The sequence below is a fragment of the Coregonus clupeaformis genome, chromosome 35 (genome assembly GCF_020615455.1).
Source record: "Coregonus clupeaformis isolate EN_2021a chromosome 35, ASM2061545v1, whole genome shotgun sequence".
In the NCBI taxonomy this organism is placed as follows: Eukaryota; Metazoa; Chordata; class Actinopteri; order Salmoniformes; family Salmonidae; genus Coregonus; species Coregonus clupeaformis.
The window spans coordinates 29048997-29069581 of NC_059226.1; the positions used below are offsets into that span (position 1 = coordinate 29048997).

Below are 20585 nucleotides of genomic sequence, written 5' to 3' on the forward strand. Positions count from 1 at the left end.
TTACACCGTTAGATTGTTTCTAGAGTAGCACCGTTGTGCCTAGCCACTTGTAGCCAGCAGCAGCATCCACTCATTTCTCCCAGGTCGTGGCGATGCCATCTATCACATAAAAGGCGAGAAGAGAGACATGTTCTGCCCTTGATAGCAAGGGCAGAACCTCTCAATACAGACTGTAATAATAATGGTTTTATCACGTAGCTTACTATCTGTCATCAAAACTAATAATATTGTCCTGGTAAGAACATTTTTAGAACATTTTAGTGTTTCTTATTGAGGTAAGTATTTTAAAAGTATCTAGAAGGGAACTCATTGGAATCAAGGAGCTCTGTCGGTCAATTAGATTCAATTGGATATAGCTTGTATCTTGAAGTGAAGGCAACCTTGACATTCACCCATAGCCAAGAGATAAATACTACTGCCACAGTGATAAGTGTTTTAAATGTGCCGCTCCATTTGTCCATCAACCATGACTAATACCAAAAATTTGCAATACCATGTTGGATTTTGATTTAAGAGCCCGATTGATTCAATTTCCAGCAATCAAGTGGACACCTGCGAGCAATGTTGGAAACCATATCCCAAATAATCTGGGTCCGTATTCATAAAGCGCCTCCCAGCATAGGAGTGCTGATCTGGGATCATTCTGGGACGCTCTGTGAAGGGTCACAGCCGCAGGTCCTGGTTCCTACCTGCCCTGTAGGTCTTCATTTGAGTCTTCCAGCGTAGTGTGTGGCGGGAGGACATGGTGGCGACGCAGGAACGCAGCGTCGTTCTCCCACCTCTTCCAGTTTGTCCACGCGGAGGTTTGTCAACGGGAAGTGTCCCAGATAGTTCAGACCAAAGTGCAGCTCAAAGCTCGTCCTCCGTCTTTCCCTCAGGAACCAGCATGATACCGGCTATAAAGGACAAGCAATATGACATTTCAATCAAAGTGCTTTACAGATAGCCAGCCTAAAACCCCAAAGAGCAAGCAAATGCAGAGGCAGAAGCACAGTGGCTAGGAAAGACTCCCTGAAATATTCAATCAATATGTCAACAAGATATAACAGCTGTCTATGCAGATATACAGTAACTGATACTTCTGTTGAGTGATTTTTAAATAGAAATACATGGAACTGCTAAGGTCGTGGGTTCAATTCTCGTAGGGATCAATACGGTACACTGCCCAAAAAAGTATGCACTCACTGGAAGACTTACAGTACAGTGAGTGCATGCATCTTTGTCTGTGTAGCTAAGTTCCCTTTGGATAGAAGTGTCTGCTAAGTGGCATATATTGTTTACATTATTATTAAAAACACTCCCTCTGAATAGATGCCTGACCTCTAGGTGTGCTATAAGACTCGCAGACGATGGTCAACAAGACCTGTCTATATATGCCATTTGCAGGCGCTTTTATCCAACGCGACTTACAGTCATGTGTGCATACATTTTTTGTGTATGGTGGTCCCGGATCGAACCCGCTGCCTTGGCGATTACAAGCGCCGTGCTCTACCCAGCTGAGCTACAGAGGACCAGTCTATCAGTCTATGGTCTCTCAAGCACACACCATCCCCTAATGGAGATTGAAACAGCTCATTAAATACCATTGACCACATGGTAATGGAGATTACAACAATGCCTTTGTCAATAACACTGTGGACATGCAATTAGATGTCTAAAGTCAAAAGAAATCCAAGTTGGCATCAGGCACTTGCCTAGCTTACTAAAACATAGGGCATAGGCAGAGAAAACTCATGGCATGGCGACAACTCTGCCGGCGGGGAATTCAGGGGAAATCGGAATGCTATAGGGGGCCTGCGTCCCAAATGGCACACCCTATTACGTAGTTAGTGCAGAACTTTTTACCCAGAGCCCTATGGGTCCTGGTCAAAAGTAGCGCACTATATAGAGAATAAGGTGCCATTTGGGGCTACATGCATCCGGGTCTGTGTAGTGATGACCTTTCCTATCATTACTCCCTCAATGGGGGTGGCACTAGCGTCTGCCCTTCGTCCTTCCTTCGGCATCTATCATCACTATCCATCAGCCAGGTGTGATATGTGGCGTTAGCTGCTGAGAGCATCTTGCAGACTGGTGAATTATTAATTGCAGCCTGTTTGTCGGCAAGAGTGGCCGGCTGTTCCCCCAGCATGGAGGGGCCCCCCCAGCCATCCGTGGGGTCTCAAAACCTTCTCTCAATAAAAGCTTTTTTGTTAAAACAAACTGCCCTGGGAGGACTACACAAAAGGGCTTTGCCTGAAATTGACCATATTCCTATACAGTAGCCACTACCTCATAGTGCTCTGGTCAAATACAGTGCACTATAGGGAATAGGGTTCCATTTGGAGCCCTAGACCAGGAGACACTGTATTTTCATGGGTTGGCGACAACCTGTGTTTGTTATATTTTCCAGATGAAATAACTACAGGAAGTTACTTTAAAGGTGAATATTGTGGAGTATTGAATAAAGGGGTGTATAAGTACCATTGTTTTGTGACAAGGGCGTGAAGTGGTAGAGCCCTGGCTTTAAACCTGTGGACAAACTGCCGTACCGACTTCCAGGGAACACAGGTCCAGGAACAGAAACTCCACCGTGAACAGAACACAAAACACACAAACAACATTAACATTCTTCTATGCCTAATATATACCCCGGCATCTAGTTTATAGCATCAACAAACCCAAACAAACATTACAATTGTCCTATGCTATAATACATAGATGTCCGGTTAGCTTCAGATAGTACTGTAGTAGTCAGTTGTATTGGAGCGCGCCAATTGCTAACACAGGTCAGGAAAGGACAGGACATCATCCTTTAATTGAGTTCTACATCAACCATTGACAAACAGTAAGTGATCATACCAGTCCATAAACAGCCAAGACAGATCATTGCAAGCTTTCAATAGTAGAATGTTCAAAGTAAATTTCATATGCATAAAGTCCTCTCCTTGCTTTCAACATCTCAGGAATCCCTAATTATGCAAATCCTAATCTTTTATTTCCCTTTCCCCCTGAAGGATAAAGCAGCTGTATGATAAGCCACGGTCTCATTCAGTAGTACAGTATAAGCCGTGAACTAAAACTAAACCACAAGGTAGATTACATTATGGCAATACACTCAGTGACCTAGCATGAATTAAACATGATATCGTCAGCGAGTTTTAATAAAAAGAGCACAAAAGCACGTTTAGATGTATATCCAATATTCTCTGGTATGGAAACTATAACCGACAAAACATTGTTACAAGAAAAGGTGGAGAGGTAAATCTTGTGTATACAGGAATAATTCTTATGGGCCAAATGATAGCGTGCTTATTTCCATCACCACAGGAGAGACAGAGGTGCTTCACTCAACTTTGCTCATCTGCATAGCAGTGCCAGGGAAAGAAATAGCGTTTTTTTTTCTTGATCACTGCTCGCGTGAACATAAAAAGGGCCACGTTAACTCGTAATTACGGGAAGTCAAAGCTTAGTCAACGCTTATAAAGGAGACAGGAACAAGAATGTCATGACTGAAAGCTAGTTCTATGGGTAGTTCTGCAGCTTGTTAGCCCCCACACACACACACCACAGCAGAATCAGAATGTCATATCTCTGAACCACTTAGCACAGCTTGTGGGCCTACCAGTACTCAAGCACATAATTAAACAAATTATTGTCCTCTAATTAGGTAAATTACCGCATTACACTAATCACGGGACTCTTCCCCACTGAGTGTGAGAGTGAACAGTGTTTCAAGCATTGTTGAGCTGCGTATAAATGGTTCCATAAAATAAGAGTAGAGAAAGCTAGAGAAATCCGCTGATAAATGTAGATCTTCTGTTGGGAATGAGTACTACAGATGAAAAAGATATGCAGCAACTCTTGGTAGGAAAATGGATGTTTGCTTCAAAAATCGGCACTTTTATTATTAAAACCATTCTGTAAATGCCTTCATAAGGGTGCTAGGAAAGACCCATAGGGGATGTGTGTTTGTATACTAACGACCCATAACTGTACTGTGCATATTTTTGTGTAAAGAGAGGGGTCAAAGAGGTCAATTGACAGCCCTGTAGAGAGGAGAGGACAGAGGACATCGCTCTGTAATGATCAGTGTTGTGTGAGTCACAGTGGTCAACAAAGGCCTTGCAAGCTAACAATCTCGTATCTTGAGTGGGAGATAACAAAACATGCCCCCGGCTATTGGCTGTATAAGGTCATCCCAAGAGACCGTGATTTACAAAGGATAGAAAGTGGTGAGAGGCTGTTCTTTGTCCCTTGTATGAGTAAGCTAACTACAGTTGAAGTCGGAAGTTTACATACACCTTAGCCAAATACATTTAAACTCAGTTTTCACAATTCCTGACAGTTAATCCTAGTAAAGATTCCCTGTCTTGGGTCAGTTAGGATCACCACTTTATTTTAAGAATGTGAAATGTCAGAATAATAGTAGAGAGAATGATATATTTCAGCTTTTATTTCTTTCATCACATTCCCAGTGGGTCAGAAGTTTACATACACTCAATTAGTATTTGGTAGCATTGCCTTTATAAATTGTTTGACTTGGGTCCAAATGTTTGGGGTAGCCTCCAACAACCTTTCCACAATTAGTTGGGTGAATTTTTGGCCCATTCTTCCTGACAGAGCTGGTGTGAGTCAGGTTTGTAGGCCTCCTTGCTCGCACACACTTATTCAGTTCTGGCCACAAATTTTCTATAGGATTGAGGTCAGGGCTTTGTGATGGCCACTCCAATACCTTGACTTTGTTGTCCTTAAGCCATTTTGGCACAACTTTGGAATTATGCTTGGGATCATTGTCCATTTTGGAAACCCATTTGCACCAATGGCTTTAACTTCCCTGACTGATGTCTTCAGATGTTGCTTCAATATATCCACATCATTTTCCTTCCTCATGATGCCATCTATTTTGTGAAGTGCACCAGTCCCTCCTGCAGCAAAGCACCTCCACACATGGTGCTGCCACCCCTGTGCTGCCACCCCCGTGTTCTTCGGCTTGAAGCGTCCCCCCTTTTTCCTCCAATCATACCGATGGTCATTATGGCTAAACAGTTATATTTTTGTTTCATCAGACCAGAGGACATTTCTCCAAAAAAGTACAATCTTTGTCCCCATGTGCAGTTGCAAACCCGTAGTCCCGGCTTTTTTTATGGTGGTTTTGGACAGTGGCTTTCATCCTTGCTGAGCGGCCTTTCCAGGTTATGTCCAATTTAGGACTCGTTTTACTGTGGATATAGATACTTTTTTGTACCTGTTTCTCCAGCATCTTCACAAGGTCCTTTGCTGTTGTTCTGGGATTGATTTGCACTTTTTGACCAAATCCGTTATCTCTAGGAGACAGAACGACGTCTCCCTCCTGAGCGGTATGGCGGCTGCATGGTCCCATGGTGTTTTATGCTTGCGTACTATTGTTTGTACAGATGAACGTGGTACCTTCAGGCATTTGGAAATTGCTCCCAAGATGAACCAGACTTTGGTTCTACAACTTTTTTTCTGAGGTCTTGGCTGATTTCTTTAGATTTTCCCATGATGTCAAGCAAAGAGGCACTGAGTTTGAAGGTAGGCCTTGAAATACATCCACAGGTACACCTCCAATTGACTCACATGGTGTCAATTAGCCTATCAGAAGATTCTAAAGCCATGACATAATTTTCTGGATTTTCCAGTTTGTTTAAAGGCAGTCAACTTAGTGTCTGTAAACTTCTGACCCACTGGAATTGTGATACAGTGAATTATAAGTGAAATAATCTGTCTGTAAACAATTGTTGTTTTAAACTTCCGACTTCAACTGTATATGGTGGTTATATGCTTGAAATCATTGCAGTGGAAATAATCTAATAGCATAAAAACATCCAAACTAATGCATATTTATTATCTTTCTCCTTCTTCCTTTCTTCCTCTAGAACACTTAAATCTCGTAAATATCAAGCTCTTAGGATTTTACCATGAATTCATCCTCCAGTAATGAACATACCCATAAAAAAAAATAATTTAAAAAATCTTAGCAACTGAGAATGTGTGTTGCCAATAAGCGATCTCTATTCTAATCACGGTCCAATATTGACCAATATTTGCACATTGATTACAATTATTATTTGGAAAAAATATCCATGCTGTAGTAAATTATTCCAATCCATCTCTAGTGCCAGAGCTTTATCATGGTGCCAGATCTGTCATGAAGGAATGAAGGGTATCCTCCAGACTAGTCACAGTGCAAAAAGAGCCAGCTGGAGGACACAGACTAGAAGGCGTTGTGCCATCTGGAATATCAACAAAGATGTGTCATCCAAAGGCGAGTTGAAATACTGCCATCTTCCAGAAGTACATTCTCTCTCTCTGACCAGTTCAGAGCTACTGCTGTACATAGACAAACTGACCGGCTGCTGTCCAATGACAGGACAGAGGACTGGCAACAGGCTGGCAGCTAGTTTGGCTTCCATCCAGCTGCAACTTCGGGATAAGAGTTTATAGGATAGATTGATGCTGCTCAGAAAAAGGAGGAGGAGAGGACAGATTGGATGGTAAATCAGCAGGATGTCTATTGGCATGAGATTCATCTCTCACTCTCCGTTGCAAAAAGGATGGTATGAAAATCAGGAAGTAGTTTAAGGAGATGGATGTAGCCACTGGTGTAGCATACTAAAAAGGTGGGCTTTCTGACAATTCAGTAGCTTTTTATTGCTGAGACACACGCAATGATCATAAAATACCAGCAGATACTGTACGTTTCTAGATGATCGTAAATAACAGTTGACTGTACAGTAGTACAGCGGTTGCGGTCCAACAGTATCACACCAAAAATGCTACCAGATGGACTAAAGAAGCTCGGACACCGCGACAACAAACTGCTAAAAGCTGCGGTGGCCGTCCTCTATTTTGCCCACGTCGCGGTGTGTTATAGCGTCCACCAACGAGCTATGGATGTTTTTGCCGTTTCAATATGTAGAATCATCGGGAAATTGACTGCTGATAGCCTGGTCGAAGAGGCACGCGGCCGTCCATAGTTCTGGGCCCGGCTTCCCACAACCATTTTGAGGCTAAATTCATCGTTAGAACTTTGTAGGAGCATCTTTAAATCTCGGCACTGGTTCACAAAACCATCGTCACCACATTTGCCACGCTTGAAAATCTTGTTATTTAATGACTGCCTCAGACCACTTTCGTAGAACAGATAAGTGCGTCATTTTTTTGCCCTTCCGCGTCACTTTATACACAGAAGATCTCAGCTAACACAAAATCAACTTGTTTATCTGTCTTTCTGTGACCACCAGACAACGTCGAAACGAATGTGACTACAAATACAAAGTTGCCCAATGTCTTTGCAGATTGTTTACAAACAAGCTTAGGATATAAAGATGCTTCAAATGAAAACCAAAATATACATACAGTATAGACTATATGTAGGTCTATATTTAAATAATATTGATATAAATGTAATGTTCATTCAATTGAGTTTTATTAAGCTATTTGTAGGCTACGATACTGATCGGAAGTTCTTCTTGAAGCAGATGGTCGGGGGCCAGAACATAATTACAAATAAGTTTGAAGGCTGCAAATTGACCGCCAAAAGCCCAAATAGATAGATTTGACTAAACATATGTTCAAACCTGCTACATTTGTATACGATCACGTGTGTCTCTATTATGCGTGGGAATACTTTTTTCCTAAATTAAAATCACTTGATCGCTGATTTCCATGGTGTTTTTTACAGTCATTTATTTATTTTGGTGGGAATTAAACTGGAGAATGCCAGTTGCGGAACCATGCAGGTGATATCTCATAGGCTTTGATCCGTTGTCCAGTATTTTGGAATAATTCTAATGTTAAGGTAAGGTTTGAAAGGGAGAAAGCTGATCCCGAGCAGCGCTGCCCGGCTCTTCATCTATTAGTATCGACACATACCTCAACGGCGCGCCCAGCGACCGTTCTCTGCGTGGGGTTTTGGGAAGCGCATGTTACATCTTTGGCCGTTTTCGTAAAAGACAAGACTCATCGTTAAAACACACCCATAAGCCCTACGTTCTATCGCTATGGGAAACCGGGCCCTCGAATGTGTTTCCCTCTTATGTGAAGCGTCTTGAATAAGGAACAGGGTTAAACTGTGGAGGGGCAGAATGACCGAGGCTTACTAGGACCTGAAGCTACTGTCTCTAAGCATTGTCTTGCCTGGCTGAGTGACTTAGCAAACACATTCTGACAACACACAACTCTGTTCTATTGTCTCCGTATGCTGCTGATGAAGCAAGGTTAGACATTCAGGCCCTACAAAGGTTAGAGGAGAATTCCTGGTGACATACCACACAAAAAATCTCCTCAACTATCCAATCTTAACACAACAAACAAACACAGTGAAATTGATTGATTATATGTTGGGTGTTAAGGACAAACTCCAACATATAGAGCTAATACACTATACAAAAATGAGCTCAGAAATGCATCTATGTGGCAGACATTAGTGGTGGCTCTCAGGCCTACCAGTAACACTATTTAAGACAATCAGATATCCTGTTCATGTGGGAACTCTTGCTGTTCTGCCTCCCACACAACTTGTTAGAGGCTTGCTAAGCACTGCTTGCCTGACAGTGCATGCCAGGGCTGGGCGGAGATGGGGAGAAGAAGGGGGATACCCAGGCACCTGGGGGACATCTCTTGTTTTTAATACAAACCTATTCTCCATTTCCACATCTGTCATTATTACTCTGTGGCGCAGGGCGTACATGACAATGATGTAAACCTGGCCCTGGAGCTGTGCAATGATCATTGTCATCTCAGCACCAGAGAAGGAAGGGAAAGAAAAGCTGCTAGCTTGGGATCAAAGATGCTGTCTTCCCTCTCCTTTCCAAACAGCCTCTTTAAATCCACATCTGCATGACAATGAAACTGAGACTGGTTGGCAGCAGTTCGCTTTCCTCCTCGTTACTGATCAAACTTCCAAGCACCGACAAACACATCTCCTCGCCCTCCCCTGCTCCCACTGCGTGTGACCTTTGCTTTTATCAAAATAAATGGAAAAAAGTAAATTAAAGGAAAAAAAAGAGGAGGGACCGGAGGAAAAAAAAGGAACAGAAGAGAAAACCTGCTGCCTTTAGATAATTGCCTTTGGAATGGACTCTGGGTCCAAGCCGCCTTTCTGACAAAGGGTGCAGGTGGACATACATCCTCCCTCGGTTACAAAGCAGGAGAAAGTGGTTTACTCTTACCAGCATGTACCCACATTTTTTACCCGGGAAACACAGCTAAAAGCCAGGCCACTGTAATGGCTGTGGGTGGAAGCAATTGATGGAAGAAGCGGGAGAGAGAGAGTAGGAGAGAGAGAGAGAGAGACAGAGGGAAGAGAGAGAGAGATACAGAGGGAGAGAGAGGCTATAAGGGAAATAGTGTCATGAGGAAATTACCTTTTCCCTCGCTCCCCTCTTGGCGTGGATCTTCTTCCCAGCTTGCAGGGCTTCCTCTTCAGCGTTCCCAGCTGGAGGAGGGGAACAAAAGAGGATGGATGGAGAGGGATGAATGGGGGTACTCTGGAGCAGCAGGTATCCTCCCCCTCATCATAGAGACCAGGGAGAGGCAGAGTGAAAGACTAAACCTACACTTCTGATTTGGGTTTCATTGATTTCCTTGCAATACCCTATTAGAATTTAATTGATGAGTCAAATTTGATTAGGTTAGGAAATAACTGCCTTAGGCAGGGATGTGTTAGTAATGTACAGTATCAAAGATTCCATTAGATTCCTTATGTACTTAAGTGAAAATCAGTGCAACAACATTATTTAGGCTACAATTCAACAAAGCATGAACCCTAGGATCTTTAGCACACAGGCTTCAGCTACGTTGGATTGAGCATTTTTAGAATGATTTGGGAGATTACTGAGTTATGACCAAAGGAGTGTGTGTACAATACCTATAACACACATGCATGCCAAGGCTTGCCAGGTGTCTTGCAGTCTCATAACCCATTCCTCGGGCACCCCCCGTCACTATGGCAACCCTTCCATTTTGTTTGGGCAAAACTGTGTGAGGAAAGAAAAAGAAAACTAAGTTCCAGCAACGTTGCCATTACCTTGCAATACAATGGAACATCTATGGGTTAATACAAACAGCCCGTATTTCTTCCATCCCGGCCAACTATCACTGAGTACAACTCAAACATCATTCCGCTAACTGACTTAATTTTTGTTTTGCCCATTATAAAACACACAGTAGAGTACTTCCATCGGGCAATTTGTGTTGTGTCAGAGATTACATTGGGTTATCTCTGCAGTTATTGAAGTGTACAGTGTGGAGTTGGACTGAAGACAAGTGAAGTCTCAGTCAATGTGTCTGTAACACGACCTCCTAGCCCTTTATTATCGATGCCATATGGATCCATTTTGCTTGACAACAACAGTTCCTGCACCTGAAGATACAATTACCTTGTGCGACAAGCCTACCCAAAAGGCAACAACCTGCACGCGGCCAGACAGTTTAACATTACTAAAATTAGAGCCGCTTGGTGCTTATCTATGCACTGATGGTAATCAGGATTGTTAAAAATTTGAACTCTATTACACATTTCTCCCCAGCAGATTTGCATCACATTTTGCAGTGGCGGCTGGTGGTTAGTTAAATGGAGCAGTTTGTTGCTCATTTAGTTTCTGAAGCCTATAAAAACGCAATTTGATACCTTAATAGTCCCATCGGGACTCATCTGAAGAAATTGTATTGGACACATTGAACAGAAAATGAACTACGAAGGCAAGCAGAGATTCAAATATAGGATATACTTTATGTACTTCTGCGAGTTCAGTATACACATAACAAAGCTTGGCACATCAAGCTAATCTCAAGCGTACTGTAAGGACAGCTTAAACAGTCTAAGGACTTCAAGAAACGGCCGAACAATGACTCAGAAATAGCAGACTTGTTGGGACAATAAAATACATTTAGCCCTACATCAAATAGTTAATCAAATAAAATTATAGCATCATCAGAAATAGAACATTCGCCAGAATATTACACTCACATAAATCCTTTTTTACTAGTGGACAACTAAATGTCATCCAGTATATAGTCTTATATTGAAGTATTTCTTTAGGATTAGGGTATTGTGACTGTTTGGTACTGGGGCAGTGGACTGCCCAGTTATTCCATGGCTGACCAGAGTCCTGCTCCTGTCCGAAGCCCCATTCCCCTGAGTCATCACTCATGGGGTTCAGCCTCATTGCAGCTCCCATAGTTTTCATAGAGAAACACCTGTTGGACTACATGTGCAAGGGGTGAGCGGTTCCTCTTGCCAGAAGAAAGTCCCTGAGGAGCTGAACAGTCTGTGGGAGGGGACACTAGTAGCGGGGACACAGCAGTACTTCCTGGAGCACCTTGGGGAGAGTAGGGAATAAGCCCATAGCGGTCCGAGCCACCAATGGAGAGGGTCTTCGTTTGAGACCCAGGATCTTCTGAGATTTGAAGTTGCTCAGCTCTTCTACGGCCTGAGCATGTAGCTCACCTCTTGGTTCGTCAAGTGCCTGACTGGCAAAATATCACGGCCAAAGGGTTGCACCGCATTTGCTACATGAAGGAAACTGTTTGTCAAGAGTCTGGCTTTTTGTTGGGTGGCTCATCAGAAAGAGGAGCCAATTCATCTGTAACCACATTCTCATTCCCTCTGTTTCTCAAGAATGGCTTTGGCCTCTTCACGCGGCTTTACCTCTCCCACTTGGGAGGCGGTGCGTTGGGGGACAGGAAAAGGAAGCCTCTTATGTAGCTTGGGGATCCAGGAAAGTGGCGGCGTTGAGAAAGCGTTGCAATCTCGGGACGTCTCTTGGGTATGTGCTGAGACAACACTTTGGAGATGACCTCTTTGGCCATGCCCGACCTCTTTTGCGTCCCCTTCTTTGGCCTTGAGGGTTGTGTTCAGTAGCATGTGAAGGACAGGCCTCACCATACTAATGAAGTCGGATACCTACAGTCTAGTTATCATGTCAGCTACCAGTTTGAAAGGTTGCAGAACTCCAATCAAGCCCTCAACCATGTTCCATTCACTGTCCTTGAAACTCAGCTGATGGTTGTCACTGTCCTCCCATGAGTACCACACTGATAACGGCCTGCTGCCTTTCAGGCGCTGGAGCATAGTCAGCGTGGTCCCCCAGGATCGGACCCTGTCTCTGATGAGGACACACTGGGCAAGGCCTTGTTGCCTCTGCTTCTCTGCGCAGCAGATACATACGCCATCACAGACTGTTGGAAATAATCCCAACAAGTTTACGGCAACGTCCCAAAAGCTGTCAATTCTGGGCAGCTGAAAGGCCTCATCCATCCCTCGATTTATAGTGTGGCCAAGGCAAGGCATCTGCACGGATAGATCCAGAAGAGAGCAAGCTTTGACAATGTCCAATGAACCGTTAGTGGTGGCACCGTTGACTTTGTGAGTTATCCCCATTCGACAAAAGCTTGGCCTACAACGCTCTGGTAATATTCTCAGCTGTATTGTCCTCTGGAACTTCAAAGGTTTCAGGCACTTGGAACTCATGGAGAAACCGGAACCTAGTCCGTTTTGGTTCAGGGAGTGCATGGACAGGAGATGTAGGTCTGTTCTGGGTTTGGCTTTGCCAAAGGTCAGTTGAACACGCATTCACCACCCCTGCCACCTCACTTAGCACTGCATCTCGAGGATCTGATTGTACCTCTGTGGTAGGGCCTTCATTGCCCATTTTCGTCCCGATTTTGCTAGGGGGCAAGTACCTTGGATCTGCAGTGCCTAAAGGGCCTGAAAGGTGGGTTCTTCCACCACAGACACAGGGTACATCCCTTCTCGAACAAAGCTGATGACCGCAGATGTCCAGATCATTATGCCGAAGGATTGATATTTTCAAGCGCTGGACTCTGCTTCAGGATGGCTTCCTGACATTGCTGCTGCATAGGTTCAGTCTTTATCTTGGAGTAGGCCGTTCTGCGACCGCGCCTCACGCATCTGCTCGTGTTGCTCTTCACAAGCTTCGCAGAACTCAACTGGGTGGTTCTTCTCCAGGTGGTCCGAGAGATTGGAGGTGTTGCACGAATATGCTATTTGGAGTCATACATATGCGACAGTAAATCCTCCTCCAGTGTAGTATACACCCGCGTCTGCATCGGTGTCAAAGCCGAAATACCTCCATACTTTACTTTTTGCCCTTGAATTAGTGCAACATAAGCTGGAGATTAGATGAGGAAGCACTTTTTGGCCTCCATTTTGTTCCTTTGACAATGATCCTTTTAGGTGCCTTCACTCATTACTGAGTACCTAACAAAGGCAGTGAGATAAAGGTAGTGTGAGATAACAAAGGTCCAGCTTAACCGGTTAACAATAGGAAAATAAAAGCGTCAGATCACGAGGCTTTTAACGCAATAATTAATATGCTATAACTACATTTTTTTCTTAGTTGTAATTCAACCTATTCTCCTAAATAAAATATTTTAAGAGCCGAGTACAAGAATGAGACAGAGAGTGAAACAGCAGGACTATTAGATGGACGGTCCCAAGATGCCCCTTCACCCTCTCCCCTGCTGTGGAGGACAGTAGCGTCCAATTTAAACATAAATCTGCAGGGGACACAATGCAATCTGCTTTGGTATTGACAATTTTGTTTATATCAATCATTTCTCTAATTACTAGCCTGTCTTATCTTGATTGGGAAACTAAAAATTGCCTAACTATCACTCATCATAAAGCCCTAGGGCCCAATTACACAAGCATATTTTGCCAAGCTAAAACTAACATCAGTACAGCTTAGGCCCAAAAATGACACAGCTAAATTCTTTGCATGCTTAGGTATGTTTGAGGGGGTTTAGGCTAATTGGCCTTTACCTATATAGGAGACCGAATACAACACTGCTATTGTGTCCCAGTAAGTAGGCTAGATTACAAATCCCATGAGGATTTCGACATTCCAGATCTGATGTGAACAAAGGGGAATCTGGGCTAAGGTCATTGATTACCCCATCCTCCCAAAAGCACTATAGTTCACACAAGCGCTTTGAAGATATGTAGTGAAATTACCATGACATGTGATTCACCTTACAAGGCATGGTATTATGGCATACTATGCATTTATGAATACTGAAAATGTGCATAGGAATATATCCAAAAACCCTTCCCCCATTACAGACCCTAGGCTACTATTTTTTGTAGGAAATGTAGCTACTGTACTGTACTCACTCAGTGAGCATACAAACACTATACTCAAATGTAGGGTTAAACTAGCCTAGGTCTGGGTAGTGGGTTTGCGTGTATTTTGTAGAATGGAATGCTGACCTTAATATTTTGTTCTTGAAATGACCGGTTATGTAAAGCAGATCTATCACATCACACTTGCAGCCTCATTTATGACGGCCAGTTATATCAATTCCTCTGACAATTTTGTTAAACAGTGTTTGCGTTTTGATATTAATTCGCTAGCTAGTCAATTTCTCTGTCAAATTGGCTATTGTTGTTAAAAAGCCTTCACTAAGCTAAACCCCTAGCTATTTAGCTAACGTTAGCTGACAGCTCTAGACAGCTAACGTTATAGAGCTAGAAAGTGATCATCACAGCTGCATTCAATAACTTCCAGCTGAATACGGGGATGAACAGAAAATTCCTAACCTGGTAACGTAAAAGACTTGTTGAACAGTTGATACAGAATAACTAACCCAATTCCGACTAAATACAGCCTCGGAAATTGGTAAAATGAAAGACAGTAGCCACATCTCTCTGTGCCAGGTCTCTCCGTGTGTTTCAGTCTTTGGATTCCCGTGCTACTCTCACACTGATTGCTTCGCTGATTCCTCCTCTTGCTCTGTGAGTGCGCTGAGGCGCGCACCGCCGCTTGACATTAGTTCTGCCTCAAAGCTGTATCACGAGTGAGGCACGCAACTGGCTGGAGGCGTTGAGATGTAAGGAGGAAAAAAATAAATCATCAATCTCATTTCACGATCTGTACAGTGCATCAAATATAATAACATCAGCATTTTTTTCATTTAGATCTCTTACTTATATAAGCCAGATACATTTGTATAAATTATACATGAAGCATTGGCTTTATACATGAAAGCATTATCAGGCTTTCACTAGTTGAAAATAGTTGAGGTTCACTTCTCTTATAGGGGAGAGTGGGGTAAGTTGAGCCACCGTTGTTTCTAGGAAACCATACACAAAATTAATCATTTGACCAAATATTCAGGAAGAGGTCATCATTTCATGGAGTCTGCAAAGGAAGAAACCACATGGAAAAAAAGCGAATTTTCACCAAGTCAAATGAATGTATTGTGTTAAGAGGTTTCATGATGTTTGTATCCTAAACCAAATTAGATGAATTTAAAAGGAATTGTTCTATATATCAGTTGGGGTCTCTATAAACTTCAATGTGAGGTCCTAAATCTAGCATGAAAAGGTAGTGGTAATATTTCATTCAGTACAGAAATTTGTAGGCGGCTTAACTTACCCTGTCCCGAACCTCAATTTACCCCATACCCAGAGTCGAATTGTGCCAAACCACTTTTTTTTGTACAAGCAATGATTTCAAAATATAAATTTTACATGAGTTCCAAGTACATAATATCCTGAAATATATGTGGATATATTTGGTAGAAAGAATACTATATTTCCCTTGGCGGAGTGATGCTGAATGCAAAAAATGGCTCAATGTGCCGTACTATCCCCTAAGGAGGATGAATATACATAATATTGCCTAAGGCCCAAGGAGTTGTGGTAACTCCAAGTTAGGCTTTTGCTCAGTACAACACAGTCTTGAGTCAAACAAAGCGAGCCGGACTGTTAGACCTTGTCGGTTTAGCTACATTGGTGCTGAGATCACACAGGAGTCTATCAGTTTATCCAAGCGTTTCCCTAACTAAGGGTCGCGACCCCATGTTGGAGTAGCCTGATTTTAAAATGGGAGTTACGTGAGAGAAACTCTGAAAGAAAAGTACAAAAAATCGCGCATGGTTTGTAGGGGCCGCCGGTTACGTTGTAACCTCCGGTAGGCGCTAGGTCTCAGTTGTAATAAACAGAGCGGTTTCTGTTTTCTTCGACTCTATCTGATGTGTCTTCTGTTTCCCTCTACAATGCCCACACAAGCCGAGCAGGCCTCATTAGAGAACAAAGTGGACAAGACCAGGCACCAAATCAGACTGGGTGAAACAAATGATGTCCATTTCTACAAAGTTCATACAAAATTATTGCCTGATTTGTTTTATTTTTATTTTTTTATTCAACTTCGTTATTTAACTAGCAACGTCAGTTAAGAACAAATTCTTATTAACAATGACGGCCTACGATGATCTTCTGAACTTCCCAAAACCTTTGTGATTTCAGTCGCTTCAACCCATACTTCCATATTTCCTTCAGATTTAAATACTGTCAAAAGAGTCAGACTGATTTATAATAGACTGTCATAGGCCCAATTTAAAAAGTTAACATTGGCTGTTGATTACATCACTTTTTTACATGGTGGAGTCGTGAAAACATTTTGATATCTTTCTCCCCTCTCTCTCCAAGATAAAATCTTGCGACTTGTGACGGCCGCCCAACAAACTGCCCGCTTGACCCTATCCCCTCCTCTCTTCTCCAGACCATCTCCGGTGACCTTCTCCCTTACCTCCCACCTCGCTCATCAACTCATCCTTGACCAGCTGGCGCTATGTCCTTTCCGTCTTCAAGAGAGAGCGAGAGTTGCACCCCCTTCTCAAAAAACCAACCCTCGATCCCTCTGATGTCAACAGCTACTGAGACCAAGTATCCCTTCTTTCTTTTCTCTCCAAAACTCTTGAAGCGTGCCGTCTTTAGCCAACTCTCTTGCTATCTCTCTCAGAATGACCTTCTTGATCCAAACCAGTCAGGTTTCAAGACTGGTCATTCAGCTGGGCTGCTCTTCTCTGTGTCACGGAGGCTCTCCGCCACTGCTAAAAGCTAACTCTCTCTCCCTCTACTCTTGTCCTTCTAGACCTGTCTGCTGCCTTTGATTCTGTGAACCTTCAGATTATCCCTCTCGACCCTCTCCGAGCTGGGCATCTTCGGGACGGCTCACTCTTTAGGTTGCGTCCTACCCTGACCAGTCGCTCCCTACCAAGTGGCGTGGCGAGAATCTGTCTCCGCACCACATACTCTCACCACTGGTGTCCCAGGGCTCAGTTCTAGAGCCCTCTCCTATTACGCTATACACCAAGTCACTTGGCTCTGTCATATCCTCACATGGCCTCCCCTATCATTGCTACGCAGACGACACACAACTAATCTTCTCCTTTCCCCCTTCTGATTACCAGGTGGCCCGAATCGCATCTCTGCATGTCTGGCAGACATATCAGTGGACGACGGATCACCACCTCCAACGCTGAACCTCGGCAAGAGACTGCTCTTCCTCCCGAGGAGAGGACTGCCCAGTTCCATGATCTTGCCATCACCGGATTGACAACTCCCATTGTGTCCTCCTCCCAAGTGCGAAGAGCCTTGGCGTGACCCTGGACAGCACCCTGTCGTTCTCCGCCCTAACATCAAGGCGGTGACTTCAAAAGAAAGTATCACTGCCTCCTTCTCATAAATGATCCAAAAATATAAAAATTAAATAAGGTTGGTTCTAGCTTACAGTGGCGGGTCATTTTGACCCTAGGACAACGAGGAGGTTAAATTAGCCAAGGATGGAGATAGAGATTTGGACTTGTGGTTTTACTTAATTCTCTTTACTGGTCAATGATTATAACAAGCGATTCTGGTCCAAACATAAATTCATACATTGTGGCCCCTGGCCTAAGAGGATGGAAGTTCAACATGAAGCTAGATGTAGTATGCTAATGTTAACTAGCTGGCCTATGAGCGTATCGTTGCCCATGAAAGGAAGTTAGGCTAGTGAGCTGGTATTTTAGCCAGGTAGCCTAGGACAACAAAAACTAGAAGCGTGTGCTGTATAACAGAGTCATACACCGTTTAGGCATCATGAAAGAGAAGGAGGATGGCATTGCCATTTCTTACAAGTGAGGAGTGAGTCAACATGTTTTTCTACATGCAGGCACACACACACACCACAGAAATTAGTTCCATGGACAGCCACATCCAAATTTAGCATGCGTTGATTGGACTAAATTGCTTTTGGTATCTTTTAGTTGTCACTGTATTAGACTAAGCATATGTGATTAGATGATGTTGAAATATTGAAATGGTGCTGGAATAGTGAAGGCAGCTCCTGTTTTCTTTACTGCGACTTGCGGTAACTTCCGTTCTAAATCAACAGTTGTTTAGTAGTCTGAAAATGTTGGAAACATTACCTTGCTTGACCTTGCTGTAGGGTCTGTCACAAGCAGGCTAGAAACTCCGGTCTCAGATGTGGAGAGCTGGGGGTACTAACCCTTAGCCACAGAGGAGGTGTTGTAGGACCCAAATGAAACACCCAGGCAATACTCCAGGCAAGTAGATTTAATGTTCCAAAACAGAGCAAAACAAAACAACTCCTGAGGAGAAAAACAAACTAAAGATAACTTTGAACAACTTACTAGGACAGACACGGTGGGACACAGCAGGAGACACATAGTCAGGACGCAATAACCAAGTGAGAAACAAGGGGAAAACACACAGCTAAAATACACAAGGAAACAAGGCACAGGTGACCTGGATCCAAGCTAGTAGGACACATGAGGAAGAACTAAGGCAGAGGGAACACAGATGAACCTCTAGAAGCCCGGAGACAAACAGGAGGCAGGAAGCCGGCGGACCCCTCCTCTTGGGCCGACTCTGACGTTCCTTCCAGAGCCACCCTGGCCCCAGGGTGCGAAATCTCGGATCAAACCTGGGTCAGGATGTCCCTGGCTGGAACCCAGGAGCGCTCCCTCCCGGCCCGTAGCCCTCCCAGTCCACAGAATGCTGCGAGAGTTCTGGACCCTCCGGGAGTCAGTATCCGGCGGACTGGGCTGGCTGGCGTCAATGATCCTGGGAGGTGGGGGGCGTGGGAGCAAGGGAGACAAGACAGGTTTAAGTGAAACATGGAAAGTGGGGTTAACTCTAAGGGAAGCGGGAGAACCAAGCGATACGACACAGGGTCAACCTTTCTGAGCAATGCGGAAAGGCCCGATGTATCTCTGGGAAAGCTTCCTGAGTTCGACCCGGAGGGGCAGGTTCTTAGTGGCCAACCAAACTCTCTGACCAGCTCGGAAACTAGGGGCCGTCCGGCGGTGGCGGTGGCCTGACTTTGGTATCTGGGAGGTCGAAGGAGGGCACGCCTGGCCTTCTTCCAGGTCCGCCTACAGCGTTGGACAAAGCGCTGGGCGGGAACACCAACTGCGCCTCCTCCTCTGGAAACAATGGAGGGTTGTAGTAGCGAACTGGCATTCGAAAGGGGACAATCCCGGTGGCTGAGGACTGGAGGGTGTTGTGGGCATATTCAGCCCAAATGATATAAGTGGCCCAAGGCGTGGGATTACTGGCCGCCATGCACACACGCAGAGGTGGTCTCCAGATCCTGATTAATCCGTTCCGTTTGGCCATTAGACTCTGGATGGAACCCCGAACGATAGGCTGTGTGGCCCCAACAAGCCTGCAGAAGGCCCCCCAAAACCGGGACGGGGAGTAGAGGACCTCGGTCAGAGACACGTCCAGGGAATACCCAATATCCGGGCATGGTTCATGAGAGCTCAGCAGTCTACATGGCCGAGGGCAGCTTGGGCAGGAATAAGCCGGGCAGCTTGTAGAGAACCGGTCTGCCACCACTAGGATGACGGTGTTGCCCTGGGATAGAGGAAGTCCGTAACAAAGTCCAGAGAAAGGTGTGACCATGGCCTTCGAGGAACAGGTAAGGGATGGAGCAGTCCTGGGGGTGCTGGCGTGTCGACTTTCCCTGGTTGCACACAGGGCAGGCCTCAACATAGACCTGCACGTCCTTCTTGATGAGGCGGCCTGGGCTGCCGTCGGAGGAACTCCAGTGTGCGAGCACTGCCTGGATGGCATGTCAAGGGGCGACTCATGACCCCACTGCAAGGCGGCCCCGAACAGAGAGGAACGTACAGGCGACCCGGCAAGGACCACCGCCTGGATCGGGCTCCTGGACAAGAGCTTCTCGTACCCTGCTTTCTAGTTCCCACTGAAGAGGTGCGGCGATCCTAGACCTCGCGGAATAATCGATGCCAAGGGCTTCTCTTGTAACTTCGGGAGAATAGACTAGAGACAGAGCATCGGCTTGGCGTTCTTGGTGCCAGATCGGTAAGTCAGGAGGAACTGGAATCGATTAAAAAGGACCATCGTGCTTGCCGAGGTTCATCCCTTAGCCTGTTGGAGATATTCCCAGGTTCTTGTGGTCTGTGAGAACCTGGAAAGGGTCTTAGGCCCCTCAAGCCAATGGCGCCACTCTTCCAATGCCAGTTTTAACGCAAGCAACTCTAGATCCCCGTGGTAGTTGCGCTCGGCCTCAGGAACGGGCGGCGAGACATGAAGGCACAAGGGTGTAATCTCCCATCCGCACCCCTCTGTGACAGGGACTCCACCCCACCTCTGAGGCGTCCACCTCCACCACGAAAGGTCTCTCTGGGTCAGGGTCACCAGAATCGGAGCAGACGTGAAGCGGCGCTTGAAATCCTCGAAGGCCCCTGCTGCTTCGGACCCCAGTGAATATTGGTCCCTCCTCCCTTTATTAGCGTCGTCA

General features: G+C 44.8%; 1 pseudogene; it reads right to left on the bottom strand.

Moving 5' to 3' along the window:
* Nucleotides 1-704: 704 nt before the first annotated feature.
* On the bottom strand, nt 705-12796 carry LOC123482561 (annotated as a pseudogene).
* Nucleotides 12797-20585: the final 7789 nt, after the last annotated feature.